The 20,606-nt window shown below is 42.3% G+C and overlaps 1 protein-coding gene across 11 annotated transcripts in view; it reads right to left on the reverse strand.

The window, feature by feature from the left end:
• Nucleotides 1–20,606, reverse strand: part of NEO1 (neogenin 1) — a 213,505-nt gene that overhangs the window by 185,029 nt on the left and 7,870 nt on the right. Inside the window, exon 1 of one of the 11 annotated variants that reach the window (XM_061999131.1) lies at nt 1,042–2,182. The exons of the other annotated variants lie outside the window; for them this stretch is intronic. The gene's annotated coding sequence lies outside the window, so the exon portion shown is untranslated. Of the gene's footprint in view, nt 1–1,041; nt 2,183–20,606 lie in introns of those variants that run through there. 11 annotated transcript variants of the gene reach the window in all.

Raw genomic sequence — 20,606 nt, forward strand, 5'->3', positions numbered from 1 at the left:
GTCCTGGTCAGTAACAGGAAGCAGTTCCTCAAATAATAAAATAGTGCTGAAGACTCAAGAGATGGTCACTGCTTCTCCTGCCATCACCTGTCAGACATCTTCAAACAGCATTCATCAACTACACCTATACACTAACTCAAAGAACCCAGTAATGTTAAAAATACCCTATTTTGGAGAGTAGCAAGCAGTACAGACCAGACAATGAAACACAACAGCTACGACCTACACAAAATACCTTTTCAATTCACAGGCTTGTGAAACAGTGCAATGAAGGAATGGGACTGGCACTGTTTCACCTGCCCTGTATCATCAGTCACTTCAGTTACAAGGATGACAATTCAACACTTTCAGTTGTGCTGTGCTGCTCTCAAAGCTCTGGCCAGTAAGAGCCATAAATCCCCTGGGCCCAACACACACCCTTCCAGTACATCTTCATTTGACCCGGAGAACTGCCTTTGAGATTATCAGAGAAATCAGCACAGATTCAACATAGAGAAATTCTGTTGGTCAACCTGATAGCCATCTATGATGGTGAAATGCCAAAGCCTAGGAAAGAGGCTTTGGGTAACAGTTGGCCTCCAGATGGACCCTGCATCATTGCACTTGCTACATCTTTACAGACAATGGTTTCTTTACTGACAATAGTTGCATTAATGAAATATGTGCAAGTACCACCAAAAAAGGTAGCTTAGACAAAATATAACTGTTGATTAGAATAAAGTCCCTACATACTAGTGAAGGATGTAGCTAAAATGCCTACAACAATGTATTCATGTTTTCTTTTAGTGTATCTATTCCTCTGGGTATAGGGGGCTGGTGTTCAAGGCTGGGAAAGCAGATGGACAGCCTTGACTGAAAGTTACGTGGAGTGAAAAACCCAGAAGATAAGGAAACTTCTTTGGTTCCTCCTGAAGCCTTGGCCAGGTTTCAGGTGCTATTTCAGAGGAGGACAATGCCAGGTTTTCCGCCAATTAGGTACTATATTGTTTATTCAATAATATAAAAAGCTGCACCCTCTTTCAGTGACTTTGGAGACCTCACCTATGAGTGGCCGCACTGTGTCCCAATGGATGGGTCAGGCTCTCCACATGATCACTGCAACCGGGGCTCCCCAGACACTGCAGATCCGGATGATGGTAATATACCAATACAACAACTGGTGATGTATCTTTCTTAATCACTATATCCATTTCCCCATAGTAATGATTAGGTGCATTAGCTTGCTTATGCCTTTTGCTATTCAGGGCTAAAAAAGTTGTAAGCTTATTGTTGTAACTGAATGTTTGTGGTAGTTTGAGCCTGGCTGGATGCCAGGTGCCCACCACACCGCTTTATCCCCCACCTCCTCAGCAAGCCAGGGAAGGGGAGAAAATAAGATGGGAATCTCGTGGGTTGAGATAAAAGCAGTTTAATAAATAAGCAGCAAAGCCGCGCGCGCGGGAAGCAAAGCAGAAGCAGATAAGCTGTTACTCTCTACTTCCCATCAGCAGCGATGTCCGGCCACCTCCCGAGAAGCAGGGCTGCAGTACGCGTAGCGGTTGCTTTGGGAAGGCCAGAAATGAATCTCGCCTCCCCTTCCTGCTCCTTTCCCCCAGTTTATATTCCTGAGCTGACGTCATATGGTATGGAATATCTCCTTGGTCAGCCTGGGTCAGCTGTCCTGGCCATAGTCCCTCCCAAGATCATGCCCACTCACAGCTATTGGTGAAGGTGGGGGAAGGAATGCTGGAGGGACAGCCCCGATGTTGTGCAAGCGGTAGTCATAATATTGATATCAACAGTAAGCACAGCACTGCAGGAGCTGCTGTGGAAAATCACTACCGTCCCAGACCCACTACAGTCTCCACCCCTTATTCCATACCATTTATGTCATGCTCAGACAAACCATCATAACAATCCATATACATTCTTATATACTCTCATTAACCAGTACCCCCACTCTTCAACAGACAAACATCATTCTTGTATTCCCTCTTGCATCTTGCATCAAACAAACAAACAACATTCTTATATCTTTCATCCTCTGTAGATGTTCACTGGAGCAGGTCATAACTTCTGTCTCATCCATCAAGATGAATATCCAGGCCAGGGGAAACAGTATGTTCAGTGTTGGGCACCAGCACCGGCTTGGTTTGTCCACTTGTTCGGTTTTTCTTGCAAAGTTCATCTACAACAGATAACTCACATAACAGGTTATTTTTCCCCCAAGGTTAAGTCTCCTTGAGGTACACATCGAGTTTCCCCATCCTTTCTCATCACCCACCAAGTACAGCCAGGCCCTTGAGCAAAGACAATCCCACGAATGGGTTTGCCTTTTCCCATGGGAGGTGCAACCCATACTGCCTTCCCCAGCCATTTCCCTGGGTGCACTACGGGGACCTTATCTCCTCCCACAGTATGTAGTGGTTTTGTTTGGGCAGGACCAGGACGGTTAGTTGAACCTCTGCTATTGACCAGCCAAGTGGCTTCTGCTAAATTTTTATCCCACTGCTTCCATGCCCCATTGCCCAGTGCTCTCAACATGGTCTTTAGTAACCCATTATATCTCTCAATCTTTCCAGAGGCTTGTGGGTGATAGGGGATGTGGTATATCCACTCAATGCCATGTTTCTTTGCCCAGGAGTTTATGAGATTATTTCGAAAATGAGTTCCATTATCTGATTCAATTCTTTCTGGAGTGCCGTGTCGCCACAAAACTTGCCTTTCAAGACCCAAGACAGTATTTCGGGCAGTGGCGTGGTTTACAGAGTATGTTTCCAACCAACCAGTAGTTGCTTCCACCATGGTGAGTATATACCGCTTGCCTTGATGTGTTCGTGGTAGTGGTCCAACATAGTCAATTTGCCAGGCCTCACCATACTGAAAACCCAGCCATCGGCCTCTGTTCCAGGGAGACTTGATTCGTGTGGCTCGCTTGATTGCGGCACACGTTTCACATTCATGGGTGACCTGTGTGATGGCTTCCATGGTCAAGTCCACCCCTCGATCACGAGCCCATCTATATGTTGCATCTCTTCCCAGATGTCCTGATGTTTCATGGGCCCATCGAGCTATAAATAGCTCACCTTTACGCTCCCAGTCTAGATTTACCTGAGCTAGTTCAATTTTAGCAGCTTTATCTACCTGTTGGTTATTCCATTGTTCTTCATTGGCACGGCTTTTTGGCACATGAGCATCTACATGACGTACTTTCAGAGTCATATTTTCCACCCGAGCAGCAATGTCTTGCCATAATGCAGCAGCCCAGATGGGTTTACCCTTGCGCTGCCAGTTGGTCTTCTTCCATTGCTGTAGCCATCCCCATAGAGCATTAGCCACCATCCAGGAGTCAGTGTAAAGATAGAGTACTGGCCACTTCTCTCGTTCTGCAATCTTTAGAGCTAGTTGGATAGCCTTCACTTCAGCAAACTGACTTGACTCACCTTCTCCTTCAGTGGCCTCAACAACTCGTCGTGTGGGACTCCACACAGCAGCTTTCCACTTACGATGATTTCCTACCACGCGGCAGGATCCATCAGTAAACAAAGCATAATGCCTCTCATCTTCTGACAATTCATTATATGGTGGTGCCTCTTGGGCGCGAGCTACTTCCTCAGGCAATGCTCCAAAATCTCTGCCTTCTGGCCAGTCCATGATTTCTTCCAGGATTCCTGGGCGATTAGATTTCCCCAGCCGAGATCGTTGTGTAATCAACGCCATCCACTTACTCCATGTAGCGCTCGTTGCATGATGTATAGAAGGGGTTTTCCCTTTGAACATCCAGTGTAACACAGGCAGACGTGGTGCCAAGAGGAGATGAGCTTCTGTGCCAATGACTTCTGAAGCAGCTCGAAGTCCCTCATATGCTGCTAGTATTTCTTTTTCAGTTGGGGTGTAGTGGGCTTCCGATCCTCGATATCCTCGGCTCCAAAACCCTAATGGTCGACCTCGGGTTTCTCCAGATGTTTTCTGCCAGAGGCTCCAGGTGAGACCATGCTCTCCAGCGGCAGTGTAGAGGATATTCTGCACATCTGGTCCTGTACGGATGGGCCCAAGGGCGACTGCACGAGCTATTTCCTGTTTAATTTGTTGAAAAGCTTGTTGTTGCTCAAGGCCCCACTCAAAACAGTTCTTCTTTCTGGTGACTCTAAAGAGAGGGCTCACAAGCTGACTATAACCTGGGATATGCATCCTCCAGAATCCCACAAGGCCCAGGAAAGCTTGCGTTTCTTTCTTATTAGTCGGTTGAGACATAGTAGCTATTTTATTCACAACATCCATAGGCACATGCCGACGCCCATCTTGCCATTTTATGCCCAAAAACTGTATCTCTTGTGCAGGTCCCTTTACTTTGTTTCTTTTTATAGCAAAACCAGCTTTCAGGAGAATCTGTATTATTCTTTTCCCTTTCTCAAACACTTCTTCTGCCTTGTTGCCCCATACAATTATGTCATCAATGTACTGTAAATGTTCAGGGGCATCACCCGTTTCCAGCACAGTTTGGATTAGACCATGGCAAATAGTAGGACTATGTTTCCACCCCTGGGGCAATCGATTCCAGGTATATTGGACACCTCTCCATGTGAAGGCAAATTGTGGCCTGCACTCTGCTGCCAATGGAATTGAGAAGAATGCATTAGCGATGTCAATCGTAGCATACCACTTGGCTGCTTTTGACTCCAGTTCATACTGGAGCTCTAACATGTCTGGTACAGCAGCACTCAGTGGTGGTGTCACTTCGTTCAGGCCACGATAGTCTACTGTTAACCTCCACCCTCCATCAGATTTTTTCACAGGCCATATGGGACTATTAAATGGAGAATGAGTTTTGCTAATTACTCCTTGAGCCTCCAGTTGATGAATCAACTCACGGATGGGAGCCAGGGAATCTCGGTTTGTGCGATATTGCCTCCGGTGCACTGTCCTGGTAGCAATTGGTACCTGTTGCTCTTGAACTTGCAGCAATCCCACAACAAAAGGGTCTTCTGAGAGGCCAGGTAAATTAGAGAGTTGTTTGATTTTCTCTGTATCTACAGTGGCTATACCAAAAGCCCATCGATACCCCTTGGGGTCTTTGAAGTACCCTCTCCTGAGGTAATCTATGCCAAGAATACAAGGGGCCTCTGGACCAGTCACAATGGGGTGTTTTTTCCATTTGTCCCCTGTTAAGCTCACTTCAGCCTCTAATACAGATAATTCTTCACATCCCCCTGTCACTCCAGAGATCCAGACAGAATCTGTGCCTCTATACCTTGATGGCATCAATGTACACTGTGCCCCTGTGTCTACTAAGGCTTTATACCTTTGTGGGTTTGATGTGCCAGGCCATCGAACCCACACAGTCCAGTAGATTCGGTCATCCCTTTCCTCCTCCTGGCTGGAGGCAGGGACCCTCTATTTCTGTTCTTCATCAGAGTATTCGCTATCTGATCCTTGCAACTGCAGACCTGAAGTCTCCTCATTGGCTTCGAAGGAAGTAGTTGCAGTTCTTCTATGTCTTGGAGATTGTTGATTGTCCTCTTTTGTTTTGGCAGCCACTCTGCTGACAGCCCTCTTGGGCGGTCCTTTTCTAACAGCTGTCTTCCCCCTTAGTTCACGTACACGCGCTTCTAGCTTAAAAGTGGGTTCACCATCCCACTTCCTCATATCCTCTCCTTGGCCACGCAAAAAGAGCCAGAGTTCATTTCGCGGTGTACTCCTGCGTCTGGGACTTCCCTTTCCCCTGGTCGGGACAGTGGGTGACTGAATTCTTGAGGCAGATCTAACAATCAGGCCATCATCCCACACTGATGAGGAGGTGCAGAGGCTCTCTTCATAGTTCTGTAACCAAGAAGATACCCTCTCCACTGTTGGTATGTCCATGTCTGGATGATACACCATTGCCAGGATATTAGAATATGTAGCTGGGGCACTCTGGATCACTTTTCTCAACATGGCCCGTGTACACTGGACATCATCTGGATCTGTGGAGGCCTCGACATTATCCAGATCACCATAGATGACTTCCAACACAGCTAATTCCCTTAGATATTGGATCCCTTCATCAGCTCTAGTCCACTTTCCTCGGGCATTTACAAGGTCTTCCTTGAATGGGTATCTTGCCCGTACACTTGAGAGGAGTCGTTTCCAGAGACTACAAACTGAGGTTTTCTTTCCAATGCCTTTATCAATTCCCCGGTCCCTAGCAAGAGATCCTAGCTGTTGGGCTTCTCTGCCTTCCAATTGTTGACTGTCAGCCCCGTTATCCCAGCATCGGAGCAGCCAGGCACCAATCCGCTCACCTGGCTGGCGACTGTAATCTTTTCGCATATCTCTAAGTTCTGTTGAGGTGAGGGACCGAGTAGTTTCCATTTCCTTTTCGATTTCTCTCACTTCTCCTGATCTCCTTACCGAAGGACCAGTTTCTTCTTCTAGCCTTTCCTCTTCCTCCTCGTCTGCCCTTACTAATCGATGATATGGACTTGACCTCCTTATCCACTGCTTCTTTTTCACTACTGGGGCAACCACTGTGGTTGTTGTTTGGTTCCCTGACTCAACCATGGTAGTCTCAGGTATAGTTTGAATTTCCACCTCGGCCATAGTTCTCTGAGAGGGCTGGACTGCGACTGACTCAACTATGTTGGTCTCAGGTATAGTTTGAATTTCCACCTCGGCCATAGTTCTCTGAGAGGGCTGGACTGCGACTGACTCAACTATGTTGGTCTCAGGTACCGTTTGAGTTTCCATTTCAATTACAGTTCTCTGAGAGGACTGGAATGCAGCTCGGTAGGCAGAGGCTAGGCCCCAGTATAGTGCCTGAACCTGATGGGCCTCATTAGGGTAGGTAAGACACCCTTCTATCAGGTAGCGTGTCAGTAAAGCAGGGTTTTTTATCTGTTCAGATGTAAAATCCCAGATTACAGGAGGTGATAACCGTCCTAGGAATTTGCCTAAATTCATCCACATACCCTGCCACCCAGGGACTGGCCGCTTCAGGGGGCATTTTAACATGTTTCCATCGCAAATTTGTACTCTCTGATACCCAGATGACTCCAGATTCCACAAGATATATAATATACCAACCATGTTAATTAGTAATATTAAAACTCTCGTATAAGGGTGACTAAGGACCTGGGAAGTCTGTGTAACAGAATTGTCTAGATCAGTCCGAGCTGAGGAGAAAGAGGTGCTTTGCCCCATGGCCTCCACAAGATAGCTCCCACAGCACACTAAATTCATCAGTAACAGAATGAGACTTGCTATTATTATTTGGGCCATCATGTTCCCAGGCCCTTTCATCCTCTTCACAAAATTATATAGCCAGCTTAGCAAAGCTATTAAGGTTAAAGCACAGCCGAGAGTCAATGTTAGGAGCATCATGTTCCCAAACATTAGAAAGTGTAAGATAAGCTGCATAACAGCAAGGCTCCGTGACCAGCACAGGAACTTTGCTCTCATTGGTTTACTGTAATTGCAATGCAGTTAATGTAAATCTGCTATTATCTCGCCCCACGTTGGGCGCCAAAAGGGCTGTGGTAGTTTGAGCCTGGCTGGATGCCAGGTGCCCACCACACCGCTTTATCCCCCACCTCCTCAGCAAGCCAGGGAAGGGGAGAAAATAAGATGGGAATCTCGTGGGTTGAGATAAAAGCAGTTTAATAAATAAGCAGCAAAGCCGCGCGCGCGGGAAGCAAAGCAGAAGCAGATAAGCTGTTACTCTCTACTTCCCATCAGCAGCGATGTCCGGCCACCTCCCGAGAAGCAGGGCTGCAGTACGCGTAGCGGTTGCTTTGGGAAGGCCAGAAATGAATCTCGCCTCCCCTTCCTGCTCCTTTCCCCCAGTTTATATTCCTGAGCTGACGTCATATGGTATGGAATATCTCCTTGGTCAGCCTGGGTCAGCTGTCCTGGCCATAGTCCCTCCCAAGATCATGCCCACTCACAGCTATTGGTGAAGGTGGGGGAAGGAATGCTGGAGGGACAGCCCCGATGTTGTGCAAGCGGTAGTCATAATATTGATATCAACAGTAAGCACAGCACTGCAGGAGCTGCTGTGGAAAATCACTACCGTCCCAGACCCACTACAATGTTTTATCTTATTTTTCTTGATTCTAATTTTCTCTGTAACATTTAGAATTAGATAGGAAAGCGAAATTAATCTTTTCATTGGTGTCTGTGTCCTTTCTGTCATCCCCTGCCATTTGGCAAAACACTGGACAACACAGATCATCGCATGACTGGCTGGTAGATGAGGGGAGAGCAGTAGATGTCACCTACCTTGACTTTAAACAAGGTGTCATGTTTTAGCAAGGAGCTGGTTTTGCTTTTAACAGGGGCAGGGGATTGCAGTGAAGACCCGGTAAAGAGTTTTTTGACTCTCCCCCAGCTCCTGGGTTCACACCCACCTCCAGCCCGGCTGGGCCAATCTGGTGCCTCTGCCATCACTATTTAGGGATGGGAATTTGAAGTGCTGGCAGGAGGTGTAAGAGTGGTACAAGATGGAGGCGACTACGGGGACCCTACAGCCAGAGAAGGAGGAAGGAAGGAGAAGCATTAGACCAGAGACCCCCTCTGCAAGCCGTAGCAAGAATGCAGTTGTACCCCTGCAACCCACAGAGGGCCATGGCAGGACTGAGAGTTAGCAGCAGCTCCGTGTGAGTGAGCCTGGAGGGGCGAGAGACTGTGTGAGGAGACGGCCATGGCACAGGTCATGCTGGAGCCTGCGGGCCCCAGAGGAGACCCACACAAGAGGGAGAGAGGAGCTGCAGCTTTTAGGATAAATGCACGTCTGAGCAGCCTGTGCAGGGCTGCCGTGTGTGTGAGGTACCCCACAGACTTGCAGGGAGGATGGGTGCGGAGCCCACCTGTCCTGAGGAGAGACAAACAGCAGAAGCCATCAGGAATAGACTGACTGAAACCCCCACTCCCTGCCCCCCGAGCCATTTGGGGGGGGGAAGGAGGTAAAAACACCGGGATCAGGGCTCTGAACCTAGGAAAAGGGGAAGGGTGGGGAAAAGGTGGTCTTACAGGGCTGGTTGAACTCTTCATCATTGTACCACTGTGTTGCTTTATTTTGGTTATGTTTTGGGGGTTTATGGTTATGCTTTAGTTGGTATTGCATTAAATTATTTTCTGTTTTCTTCCCCCAGTAGCCTGGTCTGTTTTGTCCTGAACCTTAAGCGGCAATTAATCTTGGCAACACTCAAGTCTTTGGTACTTGAGGCTAATCATGGTCTTTTGTTTCCTGACTTTTCCCTAACGCATCCGGATGTGTTCCTGCACTACCTGATTAAAGTGAACCTGCTTTAGCAGAGAGTTAGACTGGATCATCTCTAGACGTCCCTTCCAACCCTTCTCATTCTGTGATTACGAGAGGCTTCACCACTTGCTCCATAAGGCGAACTGCTCTATACTGTTCCACAGTAAGATGAGTATGCTTTCTACAGTCTTTTCAAGTAGGTCTTCAAGCTAAATATTATCCTTCATGTCTAAATTCAGCGGCATAAGTCTGTATGCATAGTACCTTCCATCTCTGACAGAAAATTAAAAATGTATCCTACAGTTCTCATGCCATAGAGATTTTTTGATGTATATTAGAAGTGTGTCACATTCACCAAAAGTTCTTATTGTGACACCTGTGTCAGAAGCCGTCAAGTCAAATTCACAGGTTGTTTTCTGCTAAATTAGTGAATACTATTACAGGTCTTTCTTTGGAGTTTTCACAACACAAGGCAGCTAGCTGTGCGGTATTTCTACAAAACTCTCTCATTTAATATTGAAATTTAATATTTAATAAAACTTTATTGTTTAGCCAACACGAAAAATCCCTGCAATGACTCCATACAGTTAGTAAGTTTAATTTGCTTGACAGATCATGCCACAAAACTGATCCCCACATAACGACACTTATCTAGTTGTTAAAGTAACATCTCAAGGATCTCAGAAAGCTAAAGACAGAGATGAAGTATTAAACTCAATTTTTGGCACCAAAAAATTCTGTATATTGATTAAAGTTTTCACAGTACTCACTTAATATAGGCATCATCAATATCCAACAGTGAGGTACATAGCTCTTCCCAAGCAAAGGATACAAAAAGCCACAGAATTGACTTAATGTTTGGATAAACAATTTCAGGAATGCATAGCCACATTTCCATGTAACCTATCCATACCCCAGTACTTTGTTTATGTTCCAGAATAATGTTTTAACTGTTTAGTCTCAAACATCCAAAAGTAAATTCTTATGTTTAAGTCATGTGTGAAATCAATTGTGTTGACAAATATAATTTGAACATACTTACTTCTTAGAGATGTTGCCTTCACTTGCCTTTAGGGTAATTAAACCCACTAGGCTCTTACATTGTATGTATTTTTCTTGTCAAGCAGTAAAACTCAGGATTTATATCTCTATACAAAACTGCAAAGTGGCTTTTCACCATGAAATGTTTCCAGTGTGAGTTATGAGCAATAATCAGCTAGAAAAATTGTCACAACCAGTTATGAAAACCTTTGTCTTTCACAGTCATCACATTGGAAGCAGTGGTTTAAATTCTTAGTTCTTCTAGACTTTACCACCACTACAAACCATTGTCATTTTGGTACAACCATTAGCCAAAGCTGGTATCAGAGAGGCATGACAGTGCAATACTCACTTCAGGTATAAAACAATTAGTCAGAATCCTAGTCCTTAGTGTCCATATTTACGGAAAGGCATTTGATCTCTTGAGGAAATAAAGCTGCACAAATTCAGCTTTCATCTCCTCCCGCATCACAAGATGAGTGTGCTGCACCATGTGTAAATTACTCAGGAAGGAAAAGCTGCCAGGCTCTAGCCAATTCCTTCCAAGTGCAGGGGAGTGCGGCAGCGTTTCCCTAATCACAGCTCAATTCTTGCTGCCATTGAAGGCTTGCAGCTTTCTCCAGCCCCCTTCAGCGGCCTCAGACATTCCTCTGCTCTGTCAAGCAATGAAAATATCAGCCACAGGATTAGAGCAAGCCTCAGAAATAAAGACTAGCTTTCTAAAATCCAAACCCTAGGAAAGAAGAGAGACATCTTTTGGTGTTCGCAATACTAGGAATGACTCTCAATTACAAATGTTAATGGCATTCTTTTAAGCATCAGACGAATTAAGACCTCTAAAAATTCTGTGCTAGTTTTGTATCATTAAAAGGCCTTACATTCCTGCAGGATGCAGTCAAAGTTTTTAAGTGTTCATAAATAAAGGCAGACTTCTCTTGCACTGATATATAGCAGGAAAAAAGAGAACACGTAAAATTAGAAAGCAAGATTTCTCTTCCTATTGCAAATCACAGTACAGGCACAGCCAGCTACTCCGTCCTTCAATTCAACTTCATCCCGGAGTGGTCAAGGGTTAGAGTAGTTTAAAAAAAAAGCACTAAGAAAGGAAAAAATATTTCTCTTACAATGAGGAACAAGAGAAACACTTGAGAAAGGCCCTGAGCCCCACACTAATTGAAAGAAAACAATCCCAAGGAAAGAGGCCTTCATTACAGTATTCAAGTTTGGATTTTACATTCACCTCCTTAGCCCAGCAAATATATCTAAATAAAATTATTCAGTCTCAGTGTGGCTTCCAGGACATATTAAGGTAGTAAGAATCTCATAATTATACTCCTCTTCACATATTTAAAAATTCTTTCAATGTTTACTTGAAGAACTAATTGCTGACAGCAAGAGCGAGTGTAAACACTATTCCTTTCCCATTCTGAGGTGGGGGGAGAGTATTCTCCCCTTCCCCACCTTAACCCTCAGGAGTCCTATTCATTTCACAGCTCTGCTGAGCAGCTTCAATATCCTTACACAGTCTCATGGCTTTATAGCAGGTCACTAAGTAAATACAACCATCTCCCTGTAAAAGCAAATTATACTACTGTGACTTCAGCACTTGAAATCCTACTTCTACAAGCTATGGACATATTTATGTCTTACATTAGCATTAAAATGCCAAAATTTAATTTTTTTTTTAAATGTAGGTAATTACTTCAGTTTGCAAATCTGCTGAAGGTGTAAGGGGCTTGTACACAAACTCAGCCACATAAAATCTGATGCTCAGCACAAGGTGTTACTTATTCCTGTTCCAAGGAGGATTTGGAATGAAAAGAGGAAGACACTAAAATGTTTGTCAAACTCTTACTACCATCATCTGATATGCTATGCATGTCAGTGCTGCTGCCCAACAAGTATCTGGCACTTGATATCTCTCTGCCTCCCTTAAACATGCAGATAGCATCGAACTTTGTCCACTCTTCTTGTATTGTATGTGTGTGCTCTGTATCTGAGTCTGTTACCCCTTTCCTACAACTTCCCACAGACAGTGTGGAGTGGGAAGATCTGAAAAGAAACCTAGGATGTTCTCAGGGTTTAAAAATCCATCAGCAAACAGATTCATCCAAAGAATTTTTTAATAACAGTCTAACAGGAATTTTAAGATTACCAGACTTACATATAGTCCCCAATTGTTTTTTCAGTTTAGCCTTTTTGATGATACAAATCAGGTTATGTCCACATTCCACAAGAGTAGTCTAAAAATCTCTTACTTTTGTAGAGAAGTAATTTCAGAGAGATCTTACTTGGTATTAGTCCTGCTCAAAACCATCTCCAAGTTATCAGAACAATTTCTGAAAAAATTTACAAGCTTAATTTGACTGTCCTGTTGACCTCAGCAGTTTAGATTTTCTGTGATACAAATCTGGTGAACAGAACTTTTTAGTCAAGTACAGCAAGATAAAGCATGATGCCAGATGTCACTAACAGTTTTTAATAGACTTCCATGATATATTTTTTTATCGATCATTTTCTGGAAATCAAAGTTTCAAAGTGCAAAAACATATGTAAAGGAGAGAAGTAAATCGGTCCTATCTTTAGGGAGGCAAAAAAGTTATGCATAGGAATGACAAAGTGAAAATAATTAGACACAACAGAAATATGTTTCTAATTTTAATTAAAATGTTCTGAAATTCAGCTCAGTAGTAACTTCAGAGCAAGCGATGAGAAAACACACTACAGTTTACACAAACGGGAGGGATGGGAGGAGCTAACAAAAGAAACAGCAACCACCTCCCTCAGAAGAGTTTATTAGAACAGTACAGTAATGTCTTTGTGATAAGTTGTTGAACTTAAGCTTTCCAGTAAGCTAAATGATTTGTAAATGCAGAGTTGTCCACTTGCTCTCTTCTGTATCAAAAGTTCCTTTCCTGGTCAAGAAAGAAACACTCGGAGACTACATTTAAGAGCTAGTTTTGCCAAATATTTACATCATTTTTTTATTTGGTTTTGAGTCAGGTATATGCTCATTGGTATACTAAAATGCAGGTCAGTTACAATTACAAAAATTCAAAGTTTGGGGTTTTTTCAAAATTGATTTTTGCCCAACTGGTCTATTCAAGCTCGTGCTTTAATTTTCACTTTCTTCCGGAAGACCTGCAAACAAGTATTGTGTTTTTTATTCTAAACACATGTAAGAAGTGGCATCTCAAAAGGGTAATTATTTCTACATGACAACACTGAAGGTTGTTATAGCCTCAGAAGAGTATATAAGCAATTACAGAACAAGCATGGATGTTTCCAACTAAAAAGCTGCTATAGCTGACTGGATAAACAACATTATTATGAAAAGCAGAGGAATTAATTAAACATGAGTCTGCTCTTACAGTGATATCCAGATATCATTTGGTCACCATCTAAAATCCTTCTGTTAATCTCTTAAAAAATTGCCTGAAAAGAAATTTTCCAAGTGAAAATTATAACTGCCACCTAACAAAAACCCTTAACAGTTTTCACAATTAAAAATACTGCACAGCACTAACAACAGAAATATTTCTGCTTATTTGTAGAGAATAGGTAACAATTCCTTGTCTGCACAGCACCTTTGGAAGCCCTGAAAGAAGGTTAAGTCCTGTTTCTGAAACAACTAATAAGAAAATCACAAAACACAGCAATACTGTCTATGACAATTCATCCCATTCTACCACATCTATCCGGTGTTTTGAGCAATAACACTATCTCTACCCTTCAGTTTTCCAAAGATCTGTGGCAAAAGGTAATGCTAGTCAATAACCACACAATTATGAAAAAGGAATTCTGACACAGGTATCATGCTCTCCCTCACTGAAAACGAACTCCACATTTTTTTTCCGACATTGCAGGACAAAGACAGCTGCATCTGAACTTCTTGAGTGCCTTTTGTATCTTAAAACCATTTCCTGATTTTGTTCTGTGACGCAAGTTGCATGTTTTTTCATATATGTCCAGTCTTCGGGCTACTTCAGTACAAACCATCAACTCGATCTACAATCCACTTTCCCTTCCAAATACAACTGGCATACAGCAAGCTAGCACAAATTACAAGAAATGAGACACTAGCAGCAGAGGTAGTTCACTGAATGGGTTGTCATTTGAGGTTCAGCTTACCAATTCAATCCAGCTGCTCTGTATCCCAAGGGACTCACAATCAGGACAGGACAGCGAACCTAGCTTTGCAGTTGGTAATAATTCAACAAGGCACTTGGCACCACTAGTAGCTGTCAGGCAGAACCTACAAAGGCCAATTATTGTTTTCTTTTCCGTTTTCTTTGTTAAACAAACACCATCACTGCCTCTCCTCCATTCAGTATAGGCATCCACAACAATCAACAGTCTTTCAGTATACAAAAATTATAGTTGCTCACACTGAAGGAGCTAAACCAGATTTAAGCAATCAATAGGCTCCACATATTAACCTGTAATCATAACAGAAATCAAGCAACTGATAATCTTTCAAAGCCTTCTGTAGAAATACAAGTGACACATATAGGTTACAGTTGGAAAAGACGTTTAAGATGCCACAAGATAAAAGGCAAAAATCTGTTTCTTACAGGTCCTTTTAATTTTAATAAGCAAAAGACATACTTGAAAATGCTATGCTAAAGTAATAACACCTCTGCATGATGAATGCAAAGGGAAACGAAGTTGAAACTCAAAGGCACAGGCTCAATCTCTGCTCATTCCCAATCAGTGGTGCCTCCACATGCAGATCCAGAGGAAACAAAAAACAGGGCTGAGTAAAACATATAGCTCAAATCTAACACATCTAAATAGATACTGTCAGCTACTGTAAATGCTAGGTTTTTTTCTTTTAGCTTGATTTCCCCAGTAAAATGAAAAGCTGACAACAACAGTAAATAAACAAATGGAAAACACTACTTTAGAAAATTAACAATTCAGAAGTCAGAAGACACTAGATACTCCTTTGGATGCATTTTATGACTGACTGGCTTCTCCTCCTTCCAGGTTCAGAAATTAACTTTTCCCCCCCTCCAAATGCCTTTAATGTGAAATATAAAAACCTCTATTCACATGACATATTGTTATCTTGCAGAATGTGCCTCCTTAGACTACAATATTTACATCATCAATAAGGAATACAACTTATCTGTACTCAAAGACAACGAATTGAAAGGCAAAGAACACTGATTTACACTTCACAGCATAACCAAAAAAAACTCAGCAGTTCCAATACAACACTACATTTCCTGTAGCTAGAATTGTGTTTTCTTTCACTCATACCTCAAAAGTTACATAAAAACATCACATCAAAATGGTTAACAAATCACTGCAGATATCTAAGTCATTTCAGACCTCTTAGCATTTAGATCTTTTTCAAAGACTACTGTCTTCAAAAAAGGCAAAAAGTAAAAAGACAAAGAAAAACTGCAGAATCTAAAACTAAGACTCTGGAGACTTGAACTTGGTATAAGCAAACAACACAAGAAGATTAGGCAAAATACACTGGTTTACAATTCAAATAGAAGACAAGTCATATCAGATTCTGGAAAAGAAAGCAACCTGGGAAAATCGCGAACGGGGACCATCAGACTCAAAATTTGCAGTATACTCTTAAATTGCTAATAAAAAGTGTGTTCCATAAAATCTATTTAAATTTGTCCTTTCAAACAAGTAGGAATACACTTCTGTAATTTCAGATGTAATACCCGGGACTGTCCCTTTACCTTGCTTGACCTAAGCAAGTCAAGATACATTGCACTGTTAAGACTGGTTGGCAGAGGCGGGCCTACCAGCACTATAACAACTTCTAGCTCTGTATTACTAGTATCTCCTTAAGCAAAAAGGAACAGTTAAGTATTTTTTTAAAAAAACTACCCAAAACAGTTCTGCAGAAGCACCAACAATAAACCATGGCAGGCCACAGTGCAGGGAGGGAACAGTTCTCTGTCCCTCCCCTTGCCCCCAGCTGCACTACCCAAGCGCACCTCACCTTCCTGCCAGCCTCCCTGTACATGCACAGCCCTGACACTTCATTGCAACATTTGTTTTTTTTTTTTCCCTGAGAAAAACTGAGCAGTGTCATCTTTAGCCATTAAATTGGCTGGAAGTCTCCACACCCTGGGGGCTGGTTTGACTGCCAAGTTTGTTTCCCATGCGCCTTTCATGATCATATTGTCACATCACACAACATCTGTAAGTTCCCAAATAGGTTTCAATTCAGCATTATCACTCATAAAATCCTATAAGGATAGAGGGATGACTTTGAAAATCCTGGCCTTGCAAAGCTACAACACAACTGTTAGCAGGTGATAGATTCAAACTGACATCCAAAATTATGGTAATCGTCACTAAATGACATTTCCCCTGTACTTTAAGCAAGTAAGTGGCCAGGGCATTCAAAGAATTACCCCAGCATTATTCTTTCCTGAAAGTATAACTTATTTCATAGTTTTACATTTCCATTCCTCAAAGCTAAGTACATTAAGATGAGACTTGTAGCTTTATTCTCACTTTGGAACCAGTCAAACACATGAGATTTCAGCTTGAGGAAAACAGTTACAAACCAAAACAATTGAGAATTCATTAGCAATCTAAGCATGAACTTTTATGAAATATTTTATTAGGAAATTCATTCAAAAACAATAATGCACACTTTCAGACAAAATTTCAGTCTATAGATCTGAAATCAATATGCTACAATACATCATTAATATTAAAGATTCATATGGTGACATAAGACACGATATATTTTGTTCACACCACTTTCTATGTCCAAATACTAAATCAGTCTCTCCTGCAGCTGAAAAAGCAGTCTCACTTTCCTGTAACATTGTTCCTCCATGTGCCCCATTCCCCTCTCCCTTCTGCCAATACAAATACTAATGCAGGCACAATGCACAGCAGATGAGGGAACTGATCCAATTCTCTACACCCTTCCCAAATGCTTGTGAAAGCAAATGGAAGGGCACAGCATGCAGGTCTTCCTCCTTTCAATGGCATTGCCAGCTTGAAACACTGAAACTAAATACATGAAAATAGGATTAACATTTGGCAATGGCTTCATAGCTACTAGGTTTCATATCTGCCCAGACACATTTCCAATAAAAGATTCACAAACCAATAACAAAATACCTGGATTTTCTGCAAGGTGAGCACTAACATAGCTCAACTCTGAAAATGTCAATCCCAACTGCAAAGGTAGTATACTACAACCTGTTTAGGTGTGTTATCACATTAAAACTGGATGTATTTCCAGCTCTCTTCTGCTTCCTTCCTCACCTGTTTTCTAACAGGAACAATTGGCTTTCTAAATTACTTTTGGAGATATTTCATCGTCTTGTTAATGCCCAGCTTTCCTCTGCTACATACAACAATGCAACAGTCATTAGTTTCAAGCAATAATTGATTTTTTAACCATGACAATAACCTCTTAAAATTTAGAAAGCAAGCTACTCTGCCTTTCTCAATATACACTTAAGAGATTTTAGCAGCCATGACAGGTTGTTGTGGTTTCACCCAGCCAGCACAGCAGCACCATGACAGTCTCTCACTCAGTGCCCCCCATTCACCCCCACCCTCATTAGGATGGCAAAGGCCCCAGAGAGATGGGAGGAAAAACGATAACCAAGGATGTTGTGAATTGAGACAATGGCAGGGAGGGCTGGCTGCCAATTGCAGTTCCAAGCAGAACAGATTCCACTACTCAACTTAGAGAGGAAAGTAAGAAAGTGTGTTCTACTACCTATAAGAAACAGAACAGAATAAAAAGCCAAAAGAGAGCAGGATGATTGAGAAAATTACAATCAGCACTTTAAGATCTCCCTCCCCCATCCCTCCTTTCTTCAGGAGCCCAGCTCACTGCTCTTGGCATCTCAACCTCCTCCCCTCAACGGATCATGGGGGATGCGTCTCTGCCGCTTCTCCCTTCTCAGAGGAGGACGATTCCTTGCATTCTTCCACTGCTCCAATACAGGATCCCTCACACAGGACACAGTCCTTAATGAACATCTCTGGCATGGGTTCTTCCCAACAGTTGTAGCTCCTGCAGATACAGGGTCCCTCCCACACGACACGGCCTCTTCTGGGCATAATTTTAATGTACTTCTTTGGCGTAGGTTCTTCCCCACAGTCACAGCTTCTGTGAATATGGGGTCTCTCATAGAGGACACTGCCTCCTCTGGCCATAGTCACTGCCCCGGCACAGGGTCTTTCATGAAGTGAGTTACTATCCCTGATGCAGGGTCTTTAATGAAATGCAAACAAACCTCAGCTTCACCAGTCCTCTCCACAGGATGCAGGGGTGTCTCTGCTCCAGCACACCTCTGCCTCTCTTCCCTCACTGACCTTGGAGTCCACATGGTTGATTCTCTCTCTCTTCCCACTCCTTGCACCACTACCAGTTGGAAAAGATGAAAGGAATAGAAGAAGGAAGGAACAGCAAGAACCCTCCTCTTCTGGCTCCTTCTTTAAAAAGTGATCATGGAGGTGTCTAATTGGCTCAGCCTCAGAAGTGGGTCTTGCTCAGAGCTGGGGAGAGTTTAAAGCAACTTCTTAAAGGAGTCATCTTTACAGCCCCTTCCCCTTACCAGAAAAGGCTGTCACATCAAACCACGACACGTGTCTAATGATTTAAATGACTTTTGGCAGATCGTTCAACTTTAGAAAGAATATCCAAATGTCTCTATTTGTGGCTCTCCCTTTCTCACCACAGTTACATTTTAAGGTTTCAATGAATGAACCATCAAGTGGCATTAAAAAGAGATGTCCGGGTTCATTAACAACAGAGGAAAACTGACAAAGATAAAGCTTATATAGAAGGACTTGACTCCACCTGAGTCCCTGTAGAAGCAAAGTACTGGACCATTATCCTGAAAACTGGAAGCTGAAAAAAAGCTGGAAGTTGCCTCGGAGTGCTCAAGTCTTTTAGGAATGTCAGTAAAACAAAGGTATCTCTGACAAAAGAAAGATAAAATAGAATGGGGCCAAAATGATCAGCACACATTTTTAACTTCAAGACAATGTAGTGGAAAGTGCTATGTTAGAGACACAAAAGTGTTATATGCATTCGTAGATTCACATAAAGACAAACTTACATTTTCTATGGCTCAAAAATTATCTAGTAGAGAAAGCACTAAACAAAGCAAAACTTCTCTAGGAACTAATTCATTAATACCTGGAAGCTTTTGAGAAGCACAATATCTCTTCAAAACGATATGAAGTCTAACAAATATTTTAAGAGGCAAGAGATATCAGATAAACCTATATCAACATAAATCTCAAACTACAGAGTACCACATACATACTGACAGTGCTACATTGTTCCCCGTAGGTCAACATCAACATTAGACATATGTCAAAAAAGCTAAAAGCACATAAAACAAGATAAATTTATCCAAGTGTAATAATAAAGGAAAACAACTGTGCTGGTTACTGACACATGCTTTGACCCAGTGTCACAAACTGACAGTTTCACAACACATAAAAAAGATGTCAAATCAAAACAAAGGTAAAATATTAAGAGTCTATATATATATATACACACGTGTGTGTGTACATATGTGTGTATCTACATATGTGGGTGTGTATATATATCTCTGTGTGTGTATATATATGTATGTGTATATATATATATATATGTATAAGAGCAGAAAGTTAGAATCAAAACAACTAGGTTGAAGTGACATCTTAAGGGAGCAGAAGTACAAAACCACCAGAATAGCTAATCGTACTGACCAAGACAGCAAAGGCACTCAAACCCCAAGGGGCCACTCCACAAATGTAATGGATTTCTTTAGGACAGCTCTCCATCATCACCACGAGAGAACATAGCAGAAGTGGCCAAAGTGGTTCATCCACTTTCAAAAAAAAATTCCCAGCTTCTGCAGCAGATAAATGAAAAATGAAAATAAGAGCGAGTACACAGCTTGTGGGCAACAATGAAAAAAACCCAACAATTGACAAAACCACAGTAAGATTCACTCCTGTATCAGTAACTTAATTCAAATCTTACCTAACTTAATTACAAAGGATAGTAGCATATTCAGATTCTCTGAATAGATGTGTGAATTAGTAAGCAATTTAATCATAGAACAGTTTTCCACTTTAAAAGACCTCTGGACAAAACTGTATGCCTAGGAGATATCAAAAACTATCAAGCTGCTACACTCTGATGAGACACAAAATTCTCTATAAGCAGAATGATGCATTTTGAAGGGAAAAAAAATATCTCTAATGTAATATACTGTTTCTAGATCAACTTAAGGCAAGATTTCTTACTGAATAACTACAGAAACTAGAATGCAAGAGGAATGGGAAGGAAAAAAACCACACAGATTAGCACTATGTTCCCTCCTAAAAATGCCAT

This window comes from Colius striatus, chromosome 7 (genome assembly GCF_028858725.1).
Source record: "Colius striatus isolate bColStr4 chromosome 7, bColStr4.1.hap1, whole genome shotgun sequence".
In the NCBI taxonomy this organism is placed as follows: Eukaryota; Metazoa; Chordata; class Aves; order Coliiformes; family Coliidae; genus Colius; species Colius striatus.